Here is a 24,760-nt window from a genome sequence, read left to right as displayed (position 1 = left end):
CAGAGGTGGGCGACTCAGGAGAGGGGGCACCTTGGGAGGTGGGCGACTTCATGAAATCCACAGGGCGAGTGAGGCTCGAGGTCGGCCTCCTGACCCCGGGGTCACCCTTCACTCTCACCCCGTTCCTTTGCAGACCCTATTGTTTCTACCAGGCTGACTCCATACAGCAGGCCGCCTCCCTGCCGCCCCCCCCAACCATCCTGTTCTTCTCTGACTTGCACCATCTCCTGCCCCACGGGACCGCTCCGGCCTCTGCATGCACGCCCATCGTCCCCGTGGTCTGAGCCAGGCTGGGTGGGACGGTCACTGGCCTGATGGATGGCCGCTCCCCTCCCCCCTCTGAGGGGAGGGCTGAGGTGAGTGGACGCAGAAGTGGGCCTGAGATGAGCTACGGCTCCGGGAGCAAAGGCGGCTCCTGGGGGCGACTGTCCAACGAGACTGTGCCTCAGACCCCAGCTGGGCGGACAGCGCCGCTCGGAGTAAACAGAGCGGACGGGAGGAAGCGTGACACACACGGTGTGGACACTGGTTATGTTCCCGGGCTTCCGCTGGGGAAATGACCGCACGGCCCCCAAGTGGAACGGGCTTGCCGTGACATGAAAAAACTTTACAAAAACTACACAACTTTCAAAGCCATCTCGATAGAAAGCAACACGGGGGGGTTTGATGGGGCACAGGCTCCTCCAGGGAGAACACGGGGGTCGCGGGATGAGACCATCACTACCACTTCCTAAGAGCCTGGGAATGTCCCCAGGGCCCGCGCCCCACACGCTCGGAGGACCGCAGTGCTCAGGTTATGATCAAAAACAATTCTTTAAAGGAAACAGGACTTGCCCGGCTGCTGTGGCTCGTGAACCAGGTCACGTTCGATTCCCGGTCAGGACACAGGCCCGGGGTGTAGGCTCCGTCCCCCGCGTGGGGCGTGCAGAAGGCAGCGATGGATGATCCTCTCACATCACGCATGTTCCCATCTCTCTCTCCCTCTCCCTTCCTCTCTGATATCAATAAAAATGTATCTTAAAAAATTAAAGGAAACGTGACTCAATCCTCAGCTCAGAAACATACAGCCCTGGGTAGTGACTCACTCATCAGAAATTAAATAAATCCGCCCACGACGGGAAACCGCATCCCAGAACGTCAGGTGGCTTCGCCCTGGAAGGAAGCAACTGCAGGCCCTGGAAACGGCGAGGATTCTGAATGGATCCCACTCCCACCGCGAGCCCCTGGGCCGACTCCCTCCCAGCCACGCACGCGCTGGCCTGTCTTTCACGGAGAGCTCCCAGGAAGAGGGGGGTGGGCACTGGGGGTTTCCATGGTTTCCGACCAGATGAAGAGATCTGCCTTCCCGGGAGCCACTTCTTTAGGTCAAGGACACCCTCCCAGTCCTCCAGACCCCCCACTCCCCACCCCCGCCCACAGGGACCTCAGAACAGTGGGCAAAGCGCCTTCGTTCCATTAACTGATCCGCCTGCTCACGGGTTAACACCAAAGCCCGTGGGCCGCCCGCCGTCCCTGCCTGCCTTCCAGCCACATCTCGGAAAGGGTTCCACGGCCTTTCAAAACCCTTTCCCTTAGCAAACCCTCCCCCATCGGCTCCTGCCCCTTGTGCAGGCGTGGGCAAGCTCCTGCACCTAAGACACAGCGGCGAGAAAACGCCCCGGGCGGCTTTCCAAGTGGAGAGTTCAAAACAGGGACGGTCCACGGACACACGGCACCCCACGAGGGACAGCGGCGGCACGCGGCCCCGGACACGCCACACACACAGCCGTGGCTGCGCCGGGGGCATTTCTGCTGTGAGCTCAACACCAAGAGAAGCATCACCCGGGGTCACGGAACTCGGTGCCTTGAAGAGACCTTTAAATACTCGCACCGCCTTTCACTTTAGAGACAGAAGGTGTGACTCGGGACGGTCTACGTCGTTCAGCGCTGGAGAGCTGAGCCGTGTTTCTGTCCACTCCTTTTTCTAGGCTCCTCTCGGAAACACGCAATCAGAACTGGGATCGCGACCTCATTTCTCAAGAGCTTGCACAGCCCCGAGCCTGCGGGGGTAAGCGCCGGGCGGGCGGCTGCACGGCCCGGCCACGGGCCAGGCGGCGGGAAGGAAGCCTGGTGAGTGTGCGGAGAGAGATAGAGACTGGACTGGTCAGCAGATCGCACGCGGAAATAGTAGGGAAGCCTGGCCAAGATCAACGCGGGGAATCGGGAAATTGTTCCAAAATACAACTGTCTGCCAGTGAACTGTGAGCGGAAGAATCCACGGGACGTGCTCTTTTTTGTTAGCGTGCTCTAGGCCTTGAGTAACTGCAAAGTAATACTTTTCATAATGGAAAATTTTATTTTCTTTTGGCTGGCGGGGACCTCCCCTTCGGTGGAGGGAGGAGAGGACCCAGCGCAGCGCAGGGAACCCCCGGCCCACAGCCCACCTGCCTGGGTTCTCACCGGTCGGGTGGAGGTGAGACACGCAAGCACATGCCCTCCGGGCGCCGCTGAGGCCCAAACCAGACAGTGAGCTCGGGCGGCTCTGTACCGGCACGTGCTCTACCTGCCCGAGTGGGGCCATAAGCGCGTTTATCTTTCCAGCATAAGGCCTTCCATGCCAGTTATCTGGAAAAACAGGAAAGAGATCAAGTCCTGTTTTTCGTGACTAAATATTTCCACCAACATGGCGCCTTTAAAAAATTAATTTCTCTGCAGCAGCACGGGAACATGGGAGCTTTAAAGAAGTACCATTTCTGATAGCAGATCAATCTTCACAGAGTTGTCTGAGCTCATTTGAATACGTCGACATATTGCTTTTAAGTTGTTGGAATTCAGTAAGCCCCATCATAAAATAACACAAATGCAAGTTTTGGGTTGTTTTTGGTTTTTGTTTGTTTTTGCTTATTCTCACTTCTATTCAAGACAAAGAGAAGAGAAGCAACTCAGGGAATCCATCGTGCAATTGGCTTTTGTTCAGTAATTCCACAGGAGTCTTCCTTTTCCCCACATTTAAATACTTTACCCTAAACTCTGCATCATAATAAGGTTTAAAAACGTATATACATATGTATATTTGTATTAATGTCACACAGGAAAGGAGAGGGAGAGAGAGACAGAAACATCAATGATGAGAGAATCATGGATCGGCTGCCTCCTGCACGCCCCCTACTGGGGATCAGGCCCACAACCTGGGCGTGTGCCCTGACCAGGAATCGAACCGTGACCTCTTGATTCATAGGTCAACTCTCAACCACTGAGCCACACTGGCTGTGCCTAATAAGCAGTTTTAAAAAGTCATCTCCAATCAGCAGTTTGAAGCCGAACGCATCTCATATCCTTGGCTCAGTGTCTCCATGCACACGGGGACGCCCCCAGCAGGTGGGGCAGGAGCTGGGGCGAGCCGACAGTAGCTATGGGGATCGGCTCACGCGCCTTCCCTTTGCCACTGGAACTCATTTCTGAGCCCGTGGCTCGGTGGGTCTGAGAAACCTTTCTGTGACTCACACCGAAAAGGCTCTATCAGTCCCTGCCCTCACGCAGGGTGGATGATGCCGCCTCCTGGGGGTCCGCCGGGCCTGCAGCTGACGGACACCATCTGCTCCTACATGGTGAGGACAGCCTTGCACCCAGAACTCGGCCCCGCCTCGTGGCCCTGAACACGGTCTCCCTGGCGACCAGCTCCCTGCCCCCTTCCCTGGCACCACCCCCTTTCTCACCGGGTCCCGGGAACCACATGCCACTTCCCAAGTCCTGTTGTTAGGGACAATGGGAGGGCGGTCTGGGTGATAGAAATAGGAAATGTCCGCTTCACAGGGGTGGGATGTTGATGTGCGCGGCCGGCCCAGGGCCCCACAATGGTCGGGGACTGTTTTCCTCCGAGGCGGGCCTGCCCTCGGGTTCCTGGCGGCCTGACAGCCAGCAGCCCAGGCACTGCCTGGCGGAGCCAGGACCACGGGGTTTCCTGCGGCCACGCCCAGATTTCCTGCCAGGGCTGGGCGAGGTTCACCCGCTGCCGCCTGCCAACTTCTCCCTTCCCCAGAGCTTCACGCCGCATCCTGGAGCCCAGGTCTAAATGCCTTAGGGATGTCACCACTGCAACCCCCGACGTAAACCCTCACAAGAAGGCTCTCCTCGAGCTTCTCTTTACCTCTCGTGCTCCTGGGGCGGCCCCGGGGAGCCATCCTGGCCGGCGACCATCCATGTTTTCCTGCCTGCGGCTGCCAGGGGGTCTCTGGAAGGAGGATTCCTCCGGCTCTGAGCTGGGCCTGCTGGGAGCTGGGGCCGGGCGTGGGTTTATATCGGGAAGCTGTGTCCTGTGCCCCCAGAGGGGAAACTGTGACGCTCCTGCCCAGGCCCCGGTGCCTGACCAACCATGACGCAGCAGACTCCTTTCGGGAAGCTTCTCGGAAGAATGCGGGACTTTCCTGGGGGTGGGATGGAAGTGGAAGTCAAAGGATGAGTCTGTCTGTCACCAGCAGCTCCAGAAACATCCTTCTAGGTGGCTGGCGGCTTCCTTCTCATCCAGTCTCCAGGGGACTCCCTGCTCTGGTGGGAGAAAGGCTTTTTGCTCAGAAAGGAAACCGCGGGATCCAAGGATGCTAATAAAAGTCCAGGCACCGGCAAAGGAAGGAAGCGGGAGCCGGATGTCGTGTGAGTTGTCAGATCTGCGGTGCTGCGCGCATCCCACGGGTTTCTGCAGACTCAGCGCAGATGTGGAGCACGGGCGGGTCAGTCAGCAGGAACGAGCCGGCCGGGGCAGGCGGGGACCGAGTGGTCCCCCGGCCGCTGCAGAACATGCTTCATTGAAAACTTCCAGATTCTTTTTCTTTGTCCTGCCATGGTGGGCACTCAGACCAATTCCAAGGAAGAAAAATGATTCGGGGGACAAAAATCACACGCGTTGAAACGGGTGGGGGAGGACGCGTGGAGCGTGCGGGAGGACAAGGCTGGTGAATGAACATTCCTGGTTAAATTTAAAACCGAATTCAGTGTTATTTAACAGTAGCACTTAATTCAGTTTTCTTTTATTCCCTCCGTACTTCCATGAACCAAAGGGAAATAGTCAAGATACCCCTTGGAATGACAATGTAGCGCCTCGAATAGCCCAGAGCACATATTTAAACCTTAATTCTGTGCCTTCCCTACGGTCTTGATTCTGAAGTTCCATCGCATTATTTAAATACCATGCAACCGAGAGCCTCGGACTTGCAAGCAGCCTCCCCGTGAGGGAACTGTGGTCATATCAGATGATGGGTAAGAAATATGGCACTACTTCCAAAGTTTATTTTTAAATACAGATTTTTTTTAAAAAAAGAAAATTATGAGAAAGAGTGGCTGTGTTAAAAAGACTCCTCTGAATCCTGTTTAACTGGGAAAATGTTTGACTCTTTAAAAAAATTCAATTATTCGCACAGTATCGGTTTATTGAATGAAAGAGGAGGAATAATGGCTAGGACAGGAAAGTGCTATTGCTATCCATGGAGTCCCGGCATGCACACTGCTACCCAGGTAAACGCCGTCTTTAAAAGTTGAAAGCAACTGCCACACTTCCGAGATGATGTTAATAATAGCAATGCTGCGTGCTTACTGAGTCACCGCACTTCAATGTCACAATAATCCTAGGAAGTGATGATTGACAGGTGGGAGGGACGGAGGCGGGCACAGTTTGTGGGCTCCCTCTGCAGCCAGCCCCCCACGTGGGGACAGTCTCCATCCTCAGGACGCTTACTCTCTCCCGTCCTGCTCAGGGTGAGCTATTTCTTATCTTATTTTATTGATTTCAGAGAGAGAGGAGGGGAGAGGGAGAGAGAGAGAGAAACATCAATGATGAGAGAGAATCATGGACTGGCTGCCTCCTTCACATCCCCTACTGGGGACTGAGCCCTCGACCCAGGCATGTTTCCTGACCGGGAATCGAACCTGGTTTGTGGGTCGACACTCAACCACCGAGCCAGGGTGAGCTATTTGACTCAGAAGCAAGTTTCTAATTCCACAAATTAGAAATAAACTCTTTTCTGTGAGTTGAAATCCGGAAGCTCTGGACCAAATGTTTAGCAATGGAAATGCCATGGGCTAAAACCCAGTCTGATGTTCTGTCCCAACACCCAGCGGGTAGATTCCAGAGGCGGCGGATCAGGATTCCAGAGAGAGATTCCTGGATCAGGAGCACCTTCACGCCAGGACCCCAGCTTCCCGAAGCAGAACTTCCCTCTCGGAAAGGAGGCAAAGGACGGGCCCGAGGAGAGGGGGTGCAGCCCAAAGCCGCTCTGGCTCCCAAGGGCCTGTGGTGGGAACGGAGGTAAGACGCGGACTCCTAGACGGTGCTCAGTGACCTTCACCCCGTGGACGAACTTGTGAGTCTGTCGCTGGCTTTGAGGCGACACCGGGAGGTGGGGAGCCCCGGATGCAGGGGTCCCAGGCTCACAGCCGAGTGAACTGCTGCCCACACATGGCCACAGTCAACGAGCCGAGAGGCCAGGCGGTCCCAGAGGGGGCGGAGGGCAGGGCTTGGTGCGGAGGGGCCGGCGCTGAGCCGAGCGCCAAGGGAGTCAGGTCAGCCCCGTGACCCACCAAGATCTGCGCCTGCGTTTCAGAAGGAGACGCGTCTGTGGGGCCTGACCCTCAGAAGTTTCACCCCAGCAGGTGGGGACCCCTGCTTTTGATGAGCGTGTTAATATTCCTTCGAACCCGCGTGAATGAGCCGGTACCTCTGGCTTGAGACGTGGAGGCGACAGGGACTGCCGACTCCTTGTACCTGAGTCTCTATCCCACGGATCTCATCCCAGCCATGACCCTTCTCTTTGGTCCCACGGCCGACACTTGCCCAAGGAGATCATGTCATTCAGAACGGACAGCAGCCAGTGATGATGCGACAGACGGTGGACAACACGACCGGCTTAGAGGCAGCACCTGCAGACTTCCCTGTTCTCTCTCCTGAAATCGCTGACGACGGTTGCCATTCCTTCACGAGAGCAACAGCCCACCGACAAAGATGCCTTTCATCACCCCAGGAATAGCCATGAGCGTTTATGCCGACGGAAGGGCACCACGGAGGGCTTGCCCACAGAGAGAGCCAATCAGGGCCAAATAATGGACCCACTGACCGCAGGCTAATTCAGAGCGGAGTTCAGGTATGTCAAGCCAGGTGAGGCATTTCAGAAATAAAGATCCCTGGTTGCCCACCTCTGGTTCCCTCACTAGAGGTCTCGCTAAAAGCGAGCGCCCCCTCCACGCACACCTGGTGCCACCTGCCCGCGCGCTGCGGCCGCTGCCACAGCTCTCAGATGCTCTTCCTTCGGTCTCTTGAGGGAACGGAACCCCATTCTGTAGGTTGAGTAGAACAAAAAAAAGAATCTGGTGTTTCTTTGTCTAAATACCAAGACATCAAGACCACGCACTGTGGCCTGGATGTCAAAAGGCACACAATTATGTGAGGACAACACCTTTAAAAAACAAACAGACAGAAGTGCAATCCAGAATAGCTCCTTGTCAGCAGTTCTGCCCACCGCAGAGCATGTGAGGAGCCCTTACCACCGATGCAATTGCGTGCCTGGTCTCCCTAACCATCGTCGAAGGTGCGCCCCCGAGATAAGATAAGGCCCTTTAAGAGTCGGGACAAGGCAGCGAAAGGAAAGCTTGCGGAGACAGTGTTCTCAACAATATATTTCAGGACACCGAACAGCTGAGCCAGATTTTAAATGCAAAAAAAAGTAACAAGAAGTGTGATACGAGCCAGTTCGAGCAAGTTAAGGCATAAAATTCGATTATAACACGCTGCCCATATGGCCTTCTTTCTCTAGAAGGGAATGTTTCTCTCACAATGAAACCTCACACGTTTTTTTAGGCAGTCGACGCCACATCAGAAATAGTTTTGTAAATGTGGTACTCACCCAGGCACAACGCTGGCTATAGTCTGAAAAAGAAAGAGAAAGAAAGAGTCAGTTTCCTGGTTAAAACGCTCAGCTGCCCCTTCTAGCCACTTCTTTCTCTCCATCAGGGGTTGAACGTGCCCATTTTTGCTTCATTGCTCGCGTCTCCCTGAGGCTTTGCATCTTCAGGACCATACATGCTTTTTGCTGAAATCCTCAGCTTTCAGAAGGGTCCTTCCCCAAACTCTCCTGGACTCTCTGGTTGTCGGTTGATGGGGGAGGTGGTGGCTGACCGAGGTCTGAAATGCTTGGCCGCTAGCCCCCACGACGCCCCATCAGTCAGCTGCTCCTTCTGCAGCCTACAGTGACCCTCCCCCACCCCCGGCCGAGGCATCCCCTCAGCCCACCTTCCCTAGAGACACCTACTTAAAACCTGCTTGGGGTATCCCCTCGCCCCAGTTAACCACCGTTCGACTTCCTCATTCCCCACTGATTTAACTCTAATGTTCTTTTAAAGACATTTTATTGAGATATAATTTACACACCATAAAGTCCCCCCGTTCAAAGTATACAATTCAGTGGGTTTTAGCATATTCTTGAGTTTCATAACCATCACCATTATCTCATTCTACATTTTCACCCCCCCCAAACCTCCATGCCTTTTCATTCATAAACTCCCCAGCCCCACTCCCCACCCCAGCCCCTTTTCTCCCTACCCCATGAGTCCTGGCAACCACAGATCTACTTGCTGGCTACGGATTCGCCTATTCTGGACATCTATAACAATAAAAGCGTAATATGCTAATTAGACGGACATCCTTCCGGACGACCTTCCGGACGAAGCAGGGGCTGAGAGGGAAGCCCAGGTCCCGGGTGCCAGAGGGAAGCCAGTGCTGGTAGCTGGGGGAAGGAAGGCCTACTCTTGCACGAATTTCGTGCACCGGGCCTCTAGTTTCACATAAGTGGGATCCTGCAATACGACATGTTCTGCTGGCTGCTTTCACTTAGCACACTGTAGGCTGCCCCAGCACTTCCTTCCTTTCCGTGGATGAGTACGATTCCCTGAGGAGACCACATTTTGTTTGTCCATTCCTCAGGTGACAGACACACTCCCTTGTTCTTGTGTGAGTGGCCAGTGCGGCACTTCGCCTGCTCTGAGCCTATGGCTGGAGACATGCTCGGCTGTCAACGCACACGTCACCGGGAGACAATGAAATCGGTCGTCACGGTTTTTACATGTCCAGTGCAGTACATGGATTTTCCCACCAGAACAGACTACCTCTTACCTTAGTCATGGCCAGGCCACATTATTTTAAAGCAAAGACAATAAAGACTCTACGCCATTGTAACACGTTGTATTAACTGAAAAGCTCACCCATGAAGTAGGTTTAGAGTGAAAGAAGCAAAAGTAACAGTTCTGGTTACTAAGGAATTTTAAATCTACTTGGGCAAACGCACAGCTACCATTATTCTTAACGGGGAAGACTGAATGTCCCCCGCCCCCACCTCCACTACTGGGAATAAGGCAAAGATGTCCACTTTCTCCACTCATATATAACATTGTACTGGAAGTCCGAGTCAGTGCAATAAGGCAGGAAAAATAAATAAAAGACATAGACATTGGAAAGAAAAAAAACAATACTACTTCAATTCTCAAATGGCATGAATGCCTACATAGAAAATTCCACTGAAGCTACAAAAAAGCAACCGGACATCTATCTGTGGAGTAACATGAAGTCACAGGTTTCCCAGCGTGCAATGGAGCCCAGTGTAACACAGCAAGTGGCCGGAAGGTGCGGGGCACTGTGGTGACCACTGGAGGGGGGAGAACTGCTTTTATGTAAGAGTAACTTTTTTTTTTTTTTTTAATATATTTTATTGAATTTTTACAGAGAGGAAGGGAGAGAGATAGAGAGTTAGAAACATCGATGAGAGAGAAACATCAATCAACTGCCTCCTGCACATCTCCCACTGGGGATGTGCCGGCAACCTGGGTACATGCCCTTGACCGGAATCGAACCTGGGACCCTTGAGTCCGCAGGCCGACGCTCTATCCACTGAGCCAAACCGGTTTCGGCTTGTAAGAGTAACTTATTATAGAGCCTACCCCTACCAACCCCCCAGAAAGAATCCAGGAAGATGCTGGAGAGAGTGACTTGTGGTGTCTGCCTGGGACAAAACATGGGACAAGGCAGGAGCGGAAGGAACCCTTCCTACGTCAGGATCCCTAGAAATGCTAAAAACGACCTTCCACACAACACAACGCCGAGTCACATCAGCATGGAATGCTGAGTCATGTTAGCATGCAAGAAGACCAGTGACAAGCAGAAGCCTATCACATGCAGAAGCAGGGCTGCAGGCTTGAGTCAAGCCAGACTGCAAACCCCAAGGAAAACCCCAGTCGCATGAGAACCAGATGGGCACCCTGTCCACGGCCGGCTGAATGGATGAAGGAGCACCATCGAGCACCTCGCAATCAAACACAACCCATACTTTTCAGTTAAACCTTCAACTCATGCTGTGCTGTTTCCATTTTCTCTCTTTTTTATTGAATGTAGTGGGGTGACATTGGAGAATAAAATTATATAGGTTCCAGGGGTACAGTTCCATAACACGTCATCTGTTCACTGTGTGTCCACCACCCCACGCCAAGTCTCCTTCCACCCCACGCAGCCTCCCTTTGCCCTCTTCTACCTCCCCATCCCCCATTTTATTTTGTCAAACAACGAGAGAATACATAGAACCGCGGGCTCTACAAATAGATCACACATGGTATGGGCTTGGGGCTCACCCATGTCAGCGTGAAACCACAAGCGGCAGCTTCTCTCAGTGGAGAAGCCGAGAAAAACCACCAGGCAGAGGACCCGCTCACGCCAGCCGGGCCCTGGTGCAGATGGCTGCACACGATGGAGCGAGACGTTGAAAAAGGAGAAATGAGCACATTCCGAAATGGGGGAGCCGGGACACTCGGCTCCTGGAGGGGGAGGGGCGGCACCGAGGAGCTTGCACAGTGTCCTTCCGCAACGGAGAGGCCCCCGGTCTTACTGGGGCAGCACCGTCCTCCAAAAATGGGAAGCAGAGAAGCTATTAGATTGATGGTCAGTCAAGTCCCTCGGCGGCCGCTGATGTTGTCTCGCCCACAGCGCACAGCCCACAGCCCACGCTGGTTGAGTCCCATTTTTAAAAATTTTATTTTTATGTTTTAAATATATTTTTATTGATCTCAGAGAGGAAGGGAGAGGGAGAGAGAGCCAGAAACATCAATGATGAGAGAGAATCATTGATCAGCTGCTTCCTGCACATCCCACACTAGGCATCGAGCCCACAACCTGGGCATGTGCCCTGACTGGGAATTGAACCGTGACCTCCTGGTTCATAGGTCAACACTCAACCACTGAGCCACACCAGCTGGAAAAGTTTGAGTCCCATTTTGAAGATAAGACTGAGACTTGATTAGTGTCGCACAGAGCAAGGCAATGGGCAGCGGGGACCCTAGGGCAGGGTCGCTGAGACCCCGCGTGGCTGGGCCGAACGGGGGAGCCCATGAGGGAATCCAGCCCACACTGCCGTGACATGTGTCCATCTCCTTTCCCCTAAGAGAATTCCCTTGTCAATCTCCACCTTCGTGGTGGGGCACAGCCTGTTCAGGGCGACGTTGCCCCTGGAGAACTCCTAACTCTAGAAAGGGCTCCCCTGTGGTCTGTGCGCCAGAAAGACCTGGAAAAGCCCAGGCGGGCCACACACTTCCTGTGGAGGTGGTGAGTGGGCGGGAGTGGCCTGGCTCACAGAGGCCTGGGCCAGCTGGCTGCAGAGGTCTGGCCGGCACACAGGCACCATCACTGACTTCCAGAGACCAGACCCGGGAGGATGCCCAGCTGTACCATAGAGAGGTGGTGTGAGGGCACAGAGCAGGGGAAATCCACCCTGGGGGCCGGGAGGCCAGGCCAGGCGGTGGCTAGGGGTGGGGAAGCCAGGCCAGGTGGTGGCTGGGGGTGGCCGGGGGCGGGGAAGCCAGGCCAGGCGGTGGCTGGGGGTGGCCGGGGGTGGGGAGGCCAGGCCAGGCGGTGACTGGGGGTGGCCGGGGGCGGGGAAGCCAGGCCAGGCGGTGGCTGGGGGTGGCCAGGGGCGGGGAGGCCAGGCCAGGCGGTGGCTGGGGTGGCTGGGGGTGGGGAGGCCAGGCCAGGCAGTGGCTGGGGTGGTGCTCCTACAGGAAGTGGCCTCGCTGCAGGGTCTGGTCCGGATCCCTCACCAGATAAGGAGAGACCACATCACGGTGCGGCCCAACCTTGCAAAGAGCAAAACACGACTCCAGCACCTAGAATCACCCGCCGGAACTGCTCCACCCGCGCCGAGCTGTAATTTTATAGCACACATAGGGCCATTAACACCAGAGAGAAATGGCCATGAGCATGGAACAGGACCTGGCCTGGGAGGCGTCCGGAGCCCTGGGCTGACGGGTGAATGATGTCATGGTGCTGTCAACTGGGAGCAAATATGCTGTGACTCCGAACCTGCTGCTGCCCAAACACGCCCGAGGACCATTCTCTCCTTCCGGGCGATTCTCTAAATCTGTCACCCTTGAGGTCAGCTCCCGTATGGAGAGCCCTGGTGACCAAGCCTGAACACACCTGAGTGTCTCCACCGCCTGGGCCAGGCAGGAGAGAGGTGGGCTAGAGGAGCAACTCAGGTGGCAGCGACCTCACCCAGGTACTGCTCTGTCTGCAGGCCCTGTGCCTCCTTGCTGACCTTAGCCAGCGCCTTGATCACACTCTACCTGACACTGTCTCTCCTCGCCCCGCCCGGGTGAATGGGGCTGAGCCTGGAGCATTTCTGGAGAGCAAGGCCTGCTTCACTCCTCCCACTGGGGTCACGCTGTGAAAGGTCCCCAGGACGGGCTTCTAGGGTGCATGATGCTCATGGTGACTCCACTCTAAACCTGATTCAGAAGACGTTTTTCTTCTAATAAATGTTCCCCGAGCCTCAGAGAAAATGATTTTCCTCTAATCCTCAGGCAGTGAACCGACTTCGTAGGTGTCCTTTCCCAGAGCGTCAATTTGAAATGCCCCACCCCGGCTGCTCACCAGGAGCCCGAGGCCAGGCTGCTGAGCCTGCGTGTGCAGGGCTGGGCTGGTGACTGTCCTTACCCTCAGCTGTGAGCAGCAGCAGCTGCAGAGGCCCAGGGCAAAGCCACGGTCCCCACGGCCACCTCGCGGATGAGTCACGGCATCAAGTAATTATTCAGAAGGCCCAGTATTCCCCTGGACCCAGAATGAGAGGAAACTCACATTGTGCTTCTTAATTTAGAAATAACAACTGATGCTGTTAATTAAATGCCAGTTACCACCAACCCTGCACAAACGGTGAAGGGGTGAGTCTGACCTGCCTCAATATTTTGGCTTAACGATTCCTTCCACCTAACGGCTGGTCTGACCCATCAGTTCTCTGCTAAGAATCTGTGTTAGATGCAGGAAGAGGAGGCTGGTTCTAAAATGGGGGGGCGGGGGAGGGCGGGGCGGGGACCAGCCTGAGCATCACCTGTGTCCTGCTGCCTGAAAGAGAAAAGCCGAGTGTGAGTGTCTCCACTGAGCAGGGAGCTCACGGGGAAAGGAGCCCGGGCACACGCATCGCTGAGCTGTGCACAGACATGGCCCCAGGCTTCGTGGTGGGTTCAGCCCCTGGTAGGGGCACGTGAGGAAGGCAACTGAGTAACAGATGGATGTTTCTGTCTTCCTCTCTCTCTCTCTAAGACAAACAAACAAAACACATATCCTCAGATGAGGATTAAAATAATAATAATAATAATAATAATAAAAAGAAGTGTCCACAGGCGGACAAGTGCCTATCCTCCCGCCCCTGGCCTTGTCCTGCTCTCTCCTCCACCAGGGGGAACGCTGGAAGGCACTGGGAACAAAACGGCGTTACAGCACAGACATGCGGCCCCGTTCTGGGCAGGCCCGGCCACAGGCACGCGATGTCTGCTGGCAGTCTGTCCGTCCACCTGCAACGGTCAGCTGTCCTCTTCCCGGGGGGTGGCGGGGGGTGGGGGGGGGGCGCAGTGCGCTCAGCACTCTCAAGGAAAATGGTTTTCTTTCTTTTTTTTCTAATCCTCACCTGGAAATATTTTCCATTGATTTTTAGAGAGAGTGGAAGGGAAGGGGAGAGGCACAGAGAGAGAAACATCGATGTGAGAGAGAGGCATCGATTGGCTGCCTCCCGCACACCCCCCGAAAACCTGGGGCCCTTCAGTCCAAAAGCCAACGCTCTAACCACTGAGCAACTGACCAGGGCTGTTTTCTTTCTTCACAACTCAAGAAATCATCTTAGAATGTGTGGACTTGAGCAGCTTCCACGGTCTGCATCATCCCAGGCGTTCGGGTCAACCAACATGCAGATGTCAGAGGGGGTGGGTGTGGGTCTCAGATTCGGGGGGGGGCACCCCAGGTCCTCACCTGCCTCAGGTTGGCCAGGAGTCTGCCCAGTAATCCAAGTCCGAGGGAGCGAGGAAGGCAAGGAGTGGGCGCTCCCCCAGCCAGAGCCCTGCCCGCTGCCCCCGCGGCAGGCTGGTGACCTTGCTAGCTGGTGACCCTTGGCAGGCCCGGCATCCTCCCTGGACTCCAGTGGCCTCTGCACACGAGGTCACGGGCAGCTTCAGAGGTTGATCCGAGGACACAGTGTGTGTGAAGGAGCCTGAGAACTCAGAAGGTGAGTCCGTGAGCCCAAGCGAGGGGCGGGCGTGGCGGGGGTGGGTGGTGGGGGGAGCCACGTACCCGGGAGTCAGAGCAGCACTGATGGTCTGCCGGGCGCCACGCTGGCCACACTGCAGCCAGGGGCCCATCTACCCGTGATGACCTTTCCTTTCCTTGATGGGAATGCGTGATACCTGAGGGTCTGAGCCTGTCACGCGTCCTCACTGAGATCGAGTCCGGGAGGACATGCAGTTACAGGGAAGCAGAAAGAATGCTGGGAAATTGTGATGCCGAGGAGATCGATCCAGGGACGTGGGCGCCAGGACCTGAGGCCAGCTGCCGGAGTCACGCGGTCAGTAAGGGGCGGAGCTGGAAACCACAGCAGCCGACCGCCCTCTGTCACTGGCTTCCACTCTGTGGGCTTGACAAACAAGGGCTGGGGGGCTGCAGCCGTCAGGGCAGGTTTTGGGGGGAAGCACCTCGCACAACCAACGTACGTGCCCTTGACTGGAATCGAACCCGGGACCCTTCAGTCCGCGGCTGAAGATCTAGCCACTGAGCCAAATGGGCCAGGGCCATCCACACTTCTCACACATTTCCACGGGGTGCAAATCCATTTAGGGGCTTAAAATAGCCACAGAAAGGGGGGGGGGGGCGTGCTCTGTTAGTCACCATGGGGATTACTGACTGCAGCGCTTCCCTTGTGTGTGTGTGAGGGTCCCTGCCCGGCTCCGACATTTAGGGTAAAACCTCAGGGAGGCAGCGTCCACTTCCTGCCACTGGATGGTGATAAAAACGTCAGAACGGAAGTTCCAATTTCAGAAGCTCCGTAGGAGTGACACCCACGTCATGTGGCGGTGACACGCCCACCACGGAATCCACTCTGAACCGAAACCCGGAATCAGGCGCACGACCTTCCAAGGATCCCGAGAAACGGGGGGGGGGGGGGGGGGGGGGGGGCGGCGCTGAGGCCACAGGCTCCCCAGGCGCCTGGGGGGAGGGCGCCCCAAGGCGGCTGAACGGACCCTGGTCACACCTCCCCCGGCCTCACTGCCCAGAGAGGCCGCTGGGGAAGGAAGCATTTTCATTCTCCAGGGGCGCCTGCCAGCAGCTCCGCACAGGCCCGCACTGTTCCCTCACCTCCCGCCAAAGGGGAGGCTGTCACCGCCGACGGGGAGAACGAGGCTGCAGCTGGGGTCGCCCCTGAATGCCTGAGCGTCCTCGCCTGTGCGTGCTGAAGAAAGCACTTCTATGCCCCGAAGAAGGCCACACACAGACCGGGCACGTGGGGGTGGGGGGGGCTCCCCACACCCACAGCTCCGCTTCAGAGGCCAGCACGTTGGCACCGGCTGAATGCACGCTCGCAGCAGAGGGGGGCGAGCGGGAACCCCTTGTTTCTCTGTCAGAGAAAGTCGCCCATGTGGGGGCTAATGGAGCTACATGGTCATGAATTCCGGTGACGCCTGGACGATGGCGAACTCACAAGTGCAGGCACTGACGGGACCTACTGCAGGTCTGGGGACTCCAAGCGAAGCTGTGAATAGACGAGTGTGTGTGTGTGTGTCTCCAGGAGCTCAGGGTCAGAGGGGACCAGGTGAAGTTGGGGGTGAGACCCCACGGAGCCACAACAGCTCTAACAGGTGCAGAAGCACAAGGTGAGAATCGGGGCCAAGGCGTGGAGGCAGGCCCGGGGCCAGGAGAAGCTGATGAAGGACCTTTGGAAAGAGCAGTAAGAAGCCTGTATCCTTGGGTCCCATGGATGCAGGGTCTTGACTGTCCTATAAAGAATCCGGTATAACTGGGACAGAGTATGGGGAGTAACCTAACGGGTTGGAAAAATGGAACCTAGAAAGTATGAAAATAGCATCCAGCTAACAAGACTTCCTCCTGGCCACTGCAAGGCTGGTTACGTTCAAGATTCAGCGTCCGTTATCAGCAGGGAAATAAGAATAAAAACAAGCCCGGCTGGTGTGGCTCAGTGGTTGAGCATCGGAACCAGGGGGTCACGGTTCAATTCCCGGTCAGGGCACGTGCAACCCCCAGTGGGGGGCCTGCAGGAGGCAGCCAATCCCTGATTCGCTCTCATCATTGATGTTTCTAACTCTCTCTCCCTCTCACTTCCTCTCTGAAAACAAACAGATATATTTTAAAAAAATAAAAAAATAAAAACAAGAGTGAAAAAAGAAGAAATCTGGGCTGCGAGCTCACAGAGGAGGTACACCTTAAACCACAGTGAAGAAAGTGCTTCAGGCCATTTGAAAAGTGTGGCCTTAAACACCTTTCGTACCGCTCGGGAGTTGTCTCATGTTTCTCGAGCCATCTGTTAAGGACGGCTCACGAGTGTTCTCGTTTTTCACACCCATAGAAAAAGGAGCCAATCTAGATACTTATGTAAATTTTGTTTGGTCCCTCTTCATAGAGGAAAATGTTTTACGCAGTACCATACGTTAAAAAAGTACTAGGAACTTTAATTGTTTAATTGTTTTTGTAAATAAAAATGTTATAATTATTGAAAAACAACACCTAAAGTGCATTATGATGATTTAAATAACGTGCAGTTTGCCCCAAAATGTGCGGTCCCTGGCGAATGTCTTAGAGATTTCTATGCGGTACGCAATGTGTTAATACAGACATCTTCCCAGTAATAAACTTAATGCTTCTAATCTGTGTGGCAATCACTTTCCTTGTAAATTCAGGAATGAATGAATGAATGAATGAGTGAGTGAATGCATGGACGGTACCTTTTAGGACACCTGCGCTGTCTTTTCCTGTTTCACTCAGGACCCAAACTGTAGTTAACCTGGATTTCTCTTTTTTAAAAAATAGAGGACTAGACAAGTTGAATAGGACTGTATCTATTAAAGAAGTTGAATCAAAAATTAATAACCTTCTAAAACAGAAAGTACCAGGCAAAGACAAGTCACTGGTGAATTCTACCCAACTTTAAGAAAAAAATTATTCCAACTCTCTACAATCTCTCTGGGAAGACAGAGACAGAGGAAATGTTTCCTAATTTATTCCGTGAGGGCAGCATTACCCTAATACCAAAATCAGACAAAGACATCACAAAAAATCTACAGGCCAATTCCCCTCACAAACACAGATGTAAACATCCTCAACCAAATATCAGTGAATCAAGCATAGCAATGTATGAAAAGAATTATACACAATGACTAAGTGGTATTTATTCCAGGTATGCAAAGCTGGCTCAACATATGAAAATCAATTACTGTAACTCATCACATCAACATGCCAAAGAAGAAACATCCCATGAGCACATCAATAGAAACAGGAAAAACCATCTGACAACATCCAACACCTATTTATGATAAAAATCTCAGCAAACTAAGAATAGAATGGAACTCCCTTAACATTATAAAGAACATCTTCCAGCCCTAACCGGTTTGGCTCAGTGGATAGAGCATCGGCCTGTGGATTGAAGGTTCCCAGGTTCGATTCCGGCCAAGGGCATGTAGCTTGGTTGCGGGCACATCCCCAGTAGAGGGTGTGCAGGAGGCAGCTGATTGATGTTTCTCTCTCGTCGATGTTTCTAACTCTCTATCCCTCTCCCTTCCTCTCTGTAAAAAAAACAATAAAATATATTTAAAAAAAATAAAGAACATCTTCCAAAAAAGCTATAGCTAGCACAATACTTAGTAGAGAGAAACTAGATGTTTCCCCACTAAGATCAGCACTAGAGAGAAATGCGCTCTATCGAGCCATGACAATGCATGGAGCAACCGTAAACGGATGTGACTAAGTGAGAGAAGCCAATCCAAACAGCCACACATGTGTATGTGACGTTCTGGAAAAGACAAAGGAGACCGTAGAAATGATCAGTGGTTACCAGGGGTCAGGAGGGAGGGGGAATGAATTGGTAGAGGATAGAAAACTTTTAGGGCATTTTCTGAGGATTCGCTACATCACATATACATTTGCCAAATATGGTATTGAGCGAACTGTGGAGTGAACCCTGATGTAGACTATGGACTCTGAGTGAGAAGGACCCTCCTTCACACACAGGAGCCCGCCCCCTCCCTGACTATGAAGGGACGACCCAGAAGAAGGGCGGCCTTGCTTTACGGCCCTGCCCAGCCTCTGTCGGATTCACCAGGTGTTGCTCTGTCGGGTGCCAACTGGCCCACACCTCTAGCCACCTCCCAGGTCGCTGCCGTCTGTGTTGGGCCACCTGCCCCTCGAGGCGAAGCCTCACGCACACCTGGCCTCTCCGGAACCTCCGGAGCCTCCAGGGTGGACGTCGCAGTCACACCGGGTCCAGCAGGTGCTCTGACCGGCAATTTCCTTCCTTCTCATCTTCAACTACAGTGTAGGGTCGGGGGGGAACCCACCAATAGCGACCACCTCCAGGGGTCAGCAAGGCCGGAACCCACCAATGGCAACTGCCTCCAGGGGTCAGCAAGGCCAGAACCCACCAATGGCGACCTCCTCCAGGGGTCAGCAAGGGTTACAAATAGAACAGAGAATGCATTTCTGTCGGTCAGGTGAGGTGGGACGGGTGACGAATCTTGCGGAAGGAAATGCCTCAGTGACAGGAAAACACGCCCTTTGGAGCTTTGAGAAAAAGAAACCCATTCTCAGGCCAAATGCCTCACTCTCGTGGGCCTGGTGCCGTCCTGGGGACACAGGGCCCTTCCCGAGGCTGTGTCACAACAGTGAGTCTGCTTGTTGACAAACGCAGTTCCGGTGGAGGAGGCCACACACGGCGTCCGCACCCGCTTCCTCTGCAGCCGGTGGCACTCAGTGCTGCTGACGTTTGTCAAGAGAAAGGCCCCCCCAAACAGGGGCCAGAGCAGAGCGGGGAGTACCAAGGCCCAGGGACGCGGAGCCGAAAGCCGGGGAGCATGTGCACGGGGCTGGACAGGGACACGGTCCCCTCTGCCGTCCACGCTGGGAGCTTCTCCGTGGCCACCGGCCAGCTCCTCGTCACCCTGCTCTGCCCGTCTCCGTGTCTCAGGCGATGCACAGACGACACTGTCTAATCCTAGCTCCATGTCCAACAACATCGCACAGCAGCACGGACCCCGCACGTGCTGAGCGGGGGTGCCTCCCAGTCCACACTGCACGCCCCCCCCCCTCTGGCGGGCAGGCCCAGCTCTGGGCATGGCCACTCCCAGCCGCCTGTCGACTGGCCGATGTGAGGCTGGGGAAGCCTGGAAGTAAAAGCCAGGGGAGGACAGACAAAATCCCTGTGCAAAGTGCTGACCCCCACCCCCCCACCCCCTCCCTCTTCCCCGAATAACATGGTACCGAGGCCTCCAATTCCAGGGCCCGAGAAAATGAAATCGGGCGCCTGCCCAGGAGCCTCCAACCATTCAAGGCAGCAAGTGTTTGGGGCCGGGCCGTGGAGGATGGGTCCTCGGGTTACAGCCCCCAAACTGGGGCTCTGAGGCCACAGGAGGCCGAAGACTGCTCCCTACCCCCCACCCCCCACCCGACCTGGGTGGGATGCGTGTGACAAGAAGCTTCAAGAATCAACAGAGTTCCGGAAGCCCTTCAGGCCAGATGGGGAGGCAGAGAGAACAAGGGAGGTGTTACTCCTCAACAGTTCCCAGGGGGCAGAGACGGGTCAGGCCTGGGTGGGGCTTCCCCACAGATAGTTCAGGGGGAAGAATGAACTCATCTGGACAGAGGCCATTCTTACAGAGGAACGCACCCACCTGGGAACTCAGGAAAGCAGACATGTACGCACAGTGATACAGACAGGAGCCACGGCGCTCTGACCGACAGTGTGAGCCCTCCCCTCCAGTTCACGGGCAAGTTCACGGGATCTTCCTGGCAGAGAGCCAGGCCAACGGTAAAGCTATGACAGCGTCCTTGGCTTTGTTAGACGGACGAGGTAAGAAACTCCCTAGCGTCTCTCGGCCTCCTGGTCAGAGATGCAGCCTCAGGTTCCTGCTCTAGCGACATTTTCTTGTAATCAGGGGAAAACACACGTAAATGAAACCTACCGCTCTAACCATTGTTTAGTGGAAAAGTTCTGTGGCATGAAGCACATTCGCATCGCTGTACCACCATCGCCACCACCATCGCCGAACTCGCTCGTCTTCCCAAACGCAATCTCTGTCCGCATTGAACGCCAACTCCCCCTGCCCCTCCCCCGGCCGCTGGCGAGCACAGTTGTGATGTCCATCCCTGTGGCTTTGACTGCTCCAGGGACCCGTCTAAGCGGAATCGTACAGCACCTGACTTACACTTGGTGTCCTACAGGTTCACCCACGTTGCGGCGAGCGTCAGGCGTCATTCCTGTCCCCTCGGAACCACGCTCCTTGGGCGGAGGGATCACACTTGGCTACCCACCCCTGATGGATGCTGCATGACTTCGGTTTTGGCTCTAAAGCTAAAGAATCAAGTTGAGACCCCACAAAGGCATAGGTGCCTAGTTGATTGTGGGGTTTTTGTTTTTTACATCAAGAATTTCAGACGATTTAAAGAAAAATGTTATTTTATGAAACTTGGTTTTAGACAGGTGAGTGGACAGCACTCAATCCCTGATGTCCTCATTGCTTCTGACTGATCTCAAGCCTCCTGCTTGGCTGAAGAGAGCTGGCCTGCATTGGGCCCATGCTGACCTCATTCATTTCTGCGAGATATAACAAGTCGCTCACCTTTGCCTATTTTCTTTGCCTTTTTCTCCACTGGTGACACCGCCTGGGCTGCGCTGGTGAGGTCAGAGCGTGACATTCTCACGGTGACCCTGCACTGCCCCTGAGGGAGCCCTGGGCCGCCCTGCCGCCTGGCCTGTTCCCCGTGCTGCGAATCACCCGGCTGAAGCTGGGGGCTCTGGGACCTGCGTCCATGAGCGAAGAGAGCCTGGACGTAGACACAGAGCCTTCGGCAGTGCCATGGGGACTGGCGTGTGTCCTAGTCAGATGGAGGGGTGGAGCTGGGGTGTGGAAAGGGCAGGGATGGGAGTAGAGAAATGAACCAGAAATGCATTAATCCGGGGGGAAGCTCACTGCCCGGAGAGCAAATGCCGCCAGGAAACCAGGAAACGTATCCCGTTCAACTCACCAGGTGTAAAAAAAGACATTAAAATAAAAGAAGTGCATACGCACATACACGTGCACGTGTGTGTATATACGTGTGTGCAGTTGTTCGCATTTTAAAATTGTACATCTCACAGAAATAGCTTGATGCCCAGCCTCTCCTGGAAAAAATCAGAAGATATGTCCCCTGGGCTGCATTCTCTGCATTGGCCTGGGCACACCCTGAGCAGGGCGCCCCCTGTGGCCGGGGCAGGTCCTTCTCCTCCCGGCTCAGGCCCACCCAGCTCTTCTGGTCCAAGGACCCCCCCTGCCTGGCCCGTGTGTTTGTGACTCCGCCCGGGGCTGCTGTGCCAGCGCCCAGCACAGAACGGGCGGTACGTGTCCCCCCACGACTGCTGAGTGGCAGCTGCCCAGGAACCGGGGAAGGGAGGCAGGCGGCGGAGGGTTCAGGTTGGAAGGGACGTTTCATCTGATGTTAATCAGAGCACCCTCTCCAGCTTTCAGCGGCTGACCTGACCTCTCACCCCTTCACTCCGCTCTTTCCGACCCGCCCCACCTCTGCTTCCATAGCACACGGTTCTCCTGTTCCTCCGGAGGGAGCCCTGCCTTGGCCGGCGCAGTGTCCACAGCTCAATGCTCTGCTCGGGGGAAGCCCTTCATTTCTCCATTCCCCGGGCACGTGCTGGGCCCCTTCTGAGGGCAGCGGCTGCCTGGCACCCAGAGCATTTTCGGGAATGAAAGTCCAGAGCGGCGTCTGCAGGAGAACGTGCCCGGGGAGGATGTGCAGGAGGGGAGGGGGGGTCTCAGATCTATCCCTCTGCTGCGGCCCAGGCAGGCCGCGTCCCTGGCCGGGGGTCAGCATTCATGGCCTCGAAAGGCTGCCAGTGATGAACGCTTGGTCATTTTAAAAACTTTTAAGCTTTTTTTTTATTTCTTTAAATTAAATCTTTATTGTTGAAAGTATTACATGTGTCCTCTTTTTCCCGCATCGACCCCTTCTGCCCACCCTCCCCCCGCCCCAGGCCTTCACCCTATTGCCTGCGACTCGGTCGTTCTAAACAGAAGCGGAATTAGAAACGAGCAGCTCATTGACTGCAGCACAGGCACCGCGGGAACCGCGCTGAGCCTCCAGGAGCTGGAGAGGGGGTCCTGGGGGTTGACACCAGCCTCAGGTTTGCTCAGGAGGCGTGGGACCCTGCGCCCATCCAGCTGCCCCCCACGGAGATGAAGGCTGCCCGTTCGGGGGGACAGCTGAGCTCAGCTGGCAGACAGCATCTCCTTTCTTGAAGGGCGGATTTGTCCAAAGGCAAGTGCGTGTGGCTCTCGCCCTAAAGCAAATTCACACCCTCACACCGTGAAGGACAAGAACATCATCTCAGCCGCGGTCACACTCGGCTCTCCACGGTCAGTCCCCGGCACCAGCGAGCCCTGAGTGGGTCTGCGGCGCCGCCAGCTCTCAACGAACCGCGGTGGCGCTGAGGGAAAGGGGGAGTCGAACCTCATCTTCCCTGCTGTGATTCCAAGATTGTCCCCTGCAAAGAGCCTTCATCTATGATGGTCCCAGAATTCACTGGAATCTCTCAATCTCTCTCTCTCTCTCTCTCTCTCTCTCTCTCATTGTTTAACTAGCAGGTGTCCAGTTCAGCCTAAAAAGGGCCAGCCTGGAGGAGTGGGGGGCTGGGGAGAGAAGAGGGAACCCCAACCCTCCCACCCCACAGGGAAGATCTGTCTTCCCAGGGGAGGGAGGCGGCCCTGGGCAGCCCCTGGAGGATCACTTTCTCTGGGAAATGCCAGGGCACCGTCTTCGCAGCACAATTAAATGGCTTTTCAGCATCAATTTGTGATGACGCTCGCAAGGGGATTCCTAGGAAACTGAAACGATGCCATACGGTGGAGCGTGCTTTTGTCTGTCGTGCCTGAGAATGTTCCCAGAATTTAATTTGGCCCCCGGTATAAACAGGCCCTCATTCCCATCCACAGTGTGGCAGGTGGCCATGTTTTCAGGAAAGAGGAAAATCATCTTCATTTAGGTAAAGAATTTCCCTAAAGACATGCATCATGCAGCCCGCCAGGTGTAAACGCCGAACAGGGAATCTCCCAGAACTTCCCAGCAGGTACCGTCTCGGGCCCGGAACATCCCCCCACCGCAGACGGGAGGCAGGAGACCCTGGGTTTGGTCACCCTGCAGTTAATGTGTGTGCAGAGGGGGGCAGGCGGAATTCTAAAGCTGTCCCCCAAGAACCCCACCTCTCAGCTTTCTCCACCGCACACGACCCCGCGTGCTGCTGGGAAGGGACTCTGCAGATGGAATTAAGGTTGCTAATCAGCTGACTTTAGAACAGGGAGATGGTTCTGGATTGTCGGTGGCCCTGCACAGTCACAGAGGCACAGAGGAGTGGGAAGGGTGGCAGGAGGGAGGGCGGAGCTATTCAAAGCAAGAGGCGGACTCCACCCACCGCTGCTGGCTGTGCAGGGGGAGGAGGTGGCCAGGAGCCAAGGAACAGGGGTGTCTAGAACCTGAGGACCACCCCCAGCCAACAGCCAGCATGGAAACAGGGACCTCACCTGCATGACCTTGGAATTGGATTCGCCCCAGAGCCTCCAGCAAGGAGCACAGACACACCGATCTCACCCTGCGAGACTCTGAGCAGAGACCCAGCAAGGAGACACAGACAACGCTGTGACCCGTCTGACGCACGGAAACTGTGGGGTTAGAATCGGGTGAGGCTTTAAGCTGTAAGTGTTTAGGAGTTTGTCCCAGAGCAATAGGGGACTGATACAGGTGAGCGACGGGAGGCCCCGAGCACCCACGTGTGCAGGTGAGCAAAAGCACCTCTTCCCACCCTCTCGCTCTGTGGCCTCAGGGCCGGGCCGGAGAGCGGACACTAGGAAACCGAAGCCTCAGTGATGGGCCCACGTGACCTTCGCAGACCGTCGGGGACCCCACAGCACACCTTCCCAACGCTTTTCTGTCCTTTTCCCTGCGTAGATCTACGTGGTTTTTGGAGACGACACACAGCTAGAAGCTAAGAATCTTTCTCCACGTCTCCTATTCCCCACACCATCAGCACTTAACATGCATTTGCATATGCTTGGCCCTAGGGTGCTAAACATACAATCCAGGGCACCTCCTTATCACCAAGGCACATTCTTGAAAGCAATGATTAACACAGGGCAGAGCTCTGCACTGTGGCCCTACTTTAGGGGGCAAATTCATTTT

General features: G+C 55.0%; 1 protein-coding gene across 1 annotated transcript in view; it reads right to left on the bottom strand.

The window, feature by feature from the left end:
• PTPRE (protein tyrosine phosphatase receptor type E) overlaps positions 1-24,760 on the bottom strand; it is a 94,850-nt gene that overhangs the window by 54,459 nt on the left and 15,631 nt on the right. The window contains exon 2 of the mRNA XM_070432094.1: positions 7,869-7,891. The gene's annotated coding sequence lies outside the window, so the exon portion shown is untranslated. The remainder of the gene's footprint in view (positions 1-7,868; positions 7,892-24,760) is intronic.

The sequence above is a fragment of the Myotis yumanensis genome, unplaced genomic scaffold (genome assembly GCF_028538775.1).
Source record: "Myotis yumanensis isolate MYYU_CA2020_CCGP unplaced genomic scaffold, mMyoYum1.0.hap1 SCAF_13, whole genome shotgun sequence".
Classification (NCBI taxonomy): domain Eukaryota; kingdom Metazoa; phylum Chordata; class Mammalia; order Chiroptera; family Vespertilionidae; genus Myotis; species Myotis yumanensis.
The sequence above is the reverse complement of the archived record's forward strand: the minus strand, read 5'-3'. Positions and strand labels throughout refer to the sequence as shown.